The sequence below is a fragment of the Leiobunum rupestre genome, chromosome 1, assembly GCF_980474605.1.
Source record: "Leiobunum rupestre chromosome 1, qqLeiRupe1.1.hap1, whole genome shotgun sequence".
Lineage (NCBI taxonomy): Eukaryota > Metazoa > Arthropoda > Arachnida > Opiliones > Sclerosomatidae > Leiobunum > Leiobunum rupestre.
In genome coordinates this window covers 56,741,114-56,745,516 of record NC_143384.1, presented here as the reverse complement: position 1 = coordinate 56,745,516, position 4,403 = coordinate 56,741,114, and the positions used below count along the sequence as shown (strand labels likewise).

The 4,403-nt window shown below is 33.2% G+C and overlaps 1 long non-coding RNA gene across 1 annotated transcript; it reads left to right on the top strand.

Annotated features, from left to right (window-relative positions):
* Window positions 1-754: 754 nt before the first annotated feature.
* On the top strand, window positions 755-3,012 carry LOC149963334 (uncharacterized). Its single transcript, XR_016480219.1, has 6 exons — window positions 755-811; window positions 1,035-1,084; window positions 1,298-1,369; window positions 2,694-2,732; window positions 2,811-2,861; window positions 2,939-3,012. It is a non-coding gene; the product is annotated as an uncharacterized LOC149963334 (long non-coding RNA).
* Window positions 3,013-4,403: the final 1,391 nt, after the last annotated feature.

Sequence of the window (4,403 nt, the reverse complement as noted above, 5' to 3'; positions counted from 1 at the left end):
ATTTTATCGCTTTTTCGAATAGGCCTACATTTATAGGTCATAGAAAATTTAAAAAAATTGAGGGGATGACATTTAACTCTTTGGTTAAAAATATTTGGTCAAACTCACACAACGGTTGTTTTGATAAAGATAATTCAGAAAACTTTGTTATAATTACATAAATATATATTCTGTACAAAGCAAATATCCTTTACGAAACAAGGAAACTATACCACGTTGATTCCTTTGTAGATGTATTGGTTTGTCCACAAAGAGAGTAATAATATGACACTGATGTTGGCAAATAAGGATTCAAACGCGTAACAATACAAGCCAAATTCTCTCGTATTTTCGCAACTGACTGCCGAATAAAACGAATGAGAAACGTGTCATTGAAACCTTTCAAAATTAAATTTTATATGGTTAAGGTGACATTTTAAACCATTGTGTAGAGTCAGTTCAAACAACGACCTTTACCATAAGTGTCCTTACCGACATCCGCATCTCCTTTTTGACATTTAGCCGCTCGCAAAATCGCTTGTTCCAATAAATGCGATTAGTCTTGAAGACGCTGGAAATTGTTTATCAATTACGTTCTGATCAAATATAGCACACATTTTCACAGACGTTGTATTATATAAAAGGGGCAATTTTAACAGATTTGAGCATTCCACCAATTGCTTCTGCAAGGAACCTTTCGCAATGTCTCGACTATTGAGTATTTGTCTCTTCGCCGTCGTAAGTGCCATGATTCTCAGCGACGAATTGGTCACAGCCGGACCAGAAGAGATGATCCCGAAATCGTTTTACGCAAAAATTAGATTCATATGCGGTAAGTTATTACACTATTTAGGTTTCAAGTAAGAAATTATTTATTTTAGACAGTATATTTTGTTCTATTATATAATTAAATGATATAAAATATAGTAAGAAAGAAATAATTAATTAACAATATCGATCACTCTTTTAATGTTTTATATTTATGTATGCATGAGTGCAGGATGATACAATAAATATTAAAAATGTCATTTTATTCGGTTTTATTTATTCTTTAGATAATCGAGACCAATTCAAGAAATGCATGATTGAGAAAAAAGCTCTCAAGGTAAGCGACTCTAAATGGTTAATATTTTTTCTCAAAATAAACGATTTTATGTATGAAATTAGTAATCCTCTTGTCCTAATTAAAACAATTGAAAATGAATACGTTTCCTAAAAAGTTCTTTAATTTAACACAACTTAATTAGAACAGGAAAATTGACAACTAATATCATTAGAATTATTTTTTTAATTTACGTTTTTTTTTTCTATAATGAAGGTAGAACAAGCTACCTCATTAGAAAAGGATATGACTGATGCCAAAGTTTGTCCATTTAGTGCCAATGATGACGTAAGTATTGACAATATATTGACAGGTAAAACTGAAAACTCACTGCATCGAAACCGGCTATTATTATAGAAGGCACGCAATTAGCGAATAATAATGTCAAGTGTGCCGATTTATTGTTCTACTGACTTTTTCTTTGTTCATATGGACATCATCTCGTATAAACTACTAGAATAGACGCTTAGACACATTTAATTTATTTTTAAAACTTTATTTCTGGTATTCTGTCATAAACTTTTTTCACTTTAATTTCTTCCTTCAACAATTATGTTTGTAGATAGTCCCCGAACGATTTAAGATTTTCATTTTCTTCAATAGGCCTTTCCATAAAAGATTTCTACGTCACCCACCACCAATTTCACTAAAACTAAACAAAAAGTTGGCTGTACTTTTTGCATTTTCCGGTAAGATTCCACCAAACATTTTACACGGATCTCGGGTTAGGCTTAGTGACTTTAGAGTTCCAACTGATTTTAATTTATTTTCGATATTAATTAAATTAATTATTATTGCAATACTCATATCAACTCTGTGAAAGTATTGTTAATACTTAGTTGTTTATCATAAATATTAGGTAATAAATATCTATCTTTACCTGATACACTTCTGTAGCTGTCAAAGAACTGTTAAGCCTTAGTTCACAAGACTATAAACTGTTCAACATCATCGAAACCGTACTAGATTTTTAGTTATTTTAAATATTTAAATCCTCTCCTTTTATGACTAGTTAAATAATCTAGATACTTTTAACATTTGATATAACAAATTAAACAAAATCACCGTAGCAGACGACATAAGGATCTCAAGAATTGAGCGAGGGTAAAAACAAGAAGTAATATATATAACTTTGATCTAAATCATCCTTGCAAAAACAGTTTTCTTTCCCCCTCTTACCGTAACGAACATTTTATGGAAAGGTCTATTCTATCGAGTTCATCATAAAGGATCTTCCTACTGTTATTGTCCCAATCTGCAATGACTTATCAATAAGCGACCCAACCTCAGTAATTTACAAATATTTGGGAGATTAAATCAGTAATTTCTGTCATAGCAGATGGAATTTTGTTATTACACTACCGCCATTTCTAGATTCGTTGCTGAACAACTGTTTTGCAGACGACCTTTTGTAGAATCTTGAAAGCTTTGGTTTATTTATGGATTAACATTAAATCTAGGGAATTCGGCACGTCTTCATCTGTCACGGAATATTCGCCATGACAGTGTGGAATAACCCTCTACTCTGAACTTATAAAAGATTATTTCAAGCTCGCTTTAATATAACATAACGATTAGCTTTAGCTATTTATATAAATATCCATTTTTATAGGAGATGTATCAGCAACTAAAAAAGTTAGCGGAAAACAAAGTAAGGGATAACATTTCAATGCTTTTGAGTAAATAAATTGGTTAAATGAATTAATTAGAATGAAAATTTAATTGACAGGATTTGTGTGATAAACTGAAAAGCCTGACGACAAAAGTGGGAGCACTCCTCGTAAGTGCTAAAAATTTTTAAAAAGTTTATTTTAATTTCAAAATAGGCCTATACAAAAAAATATTTTTTTTTTGTAGAAATGTACAAAGTAAATGCCTTTCTTCGGAAAACATTTATTGAAAATTCTATCTATAATTTGAAATGAATAAATGGATTTGAAAATAAATTATTTGTTTAGTAAAAATACTCTAAATCAGAAAACCCACACACGCAAACAACATATAGTTTCTGAAATTTTAATAAAAATGGCGTCAATTGATTCGAATAAAGAAATACTGAAAAATTATAAATATTCCTAGACTGACAAATGGTGCTCAAAAGCTTGATCCTCTGCCGTTACCTTTGGTCGAAGTGCTAGGTTGGGCCTGGCTCTACAACCTAACCCTTAAATCTTATAATAAAAAAACTTATTTCCTAAGCTAAATGCTTCAGAAAAAACATTTTAGAACAATTTCAGATACTAAACAATATATACAACCACACCGTAAAGAAACTTACCGGCCAATTGTGAACATTCTTAGTATGCACAATCCTTTATATCAAACCATAGGTCAACGCCTAGAGCTGTGCTCGAGCTTGTTTCACTGAATTCGTATATGAGCTTACGGTTGGTCTCGGATTCACCATGGTGTCACCAATATTTGGCCGGGTCTCGGGTTCGAGCTCGCAATATAAATTTCCCCGCCGATGTGAAGTCTCAAGCTCATTAGATTTAAAACCTAAAAACAGTTTCGAGCTCGGACTCACTGTAGTTATAAATATGCGGGCAGTCTCCGGTTCACGCTCACTATATTTACAAATCCACGAGTGGCCTCGGGCTTGCAACAACTAAATTCGACATGTGATCTCGGGCTCACGCTCACTATAGTTACTTACAAATATTATATATTATATTTTAGATCTACTAAAGGCTCAAGCTCGAGCTCGATTTTTCATCGTACAATTTATTTATTAAATAGCTCAATTAGTGTTTTCAAGCTCCATTCCGGCATCACTGGCACACATGGGAGACAGTCGGAGGTGGTCTGGCAGCCCTGAGCCCCGAATTCCAGACGGTGATAGCTTCTAACACTTTTTTTTTGCCCAAAATAAATTTCTAACGCGGGCTTTGGGCTAAACAATATCGCGAATTCGAAGGAGGTCGAGCTCATCCTCAGATACGAAAACAGTATTCCTTTCGGTCTCGGGCTCATGCTCGGGCTCAAGTATTATGTCGAGTACGTAAATTTTTATTACGGGTACGGGCTCGAGCTCCAAGTAATGTGAATCATGAAATGGGTTCAAGCTCGATTTGAATTTTAACAGGGGCTCAAGCTCACTAGTTACAATATGTGATCCACAATACCTCAGCTCGGGCTCGACTTTATCGTGAAAACTTGTTGGTCTCGTCTCTGGCTCACAATATTTATTTAAAATACATGTACCACACAAAATGACACATTTTCTTTAGCTTATTTAAAAGTTTTAGATCATTTACAAATTGTGTAACACGGTTTTGTGTTGCGTTATGAATATTGTAAACATTTAAAAATTTCGGTATGG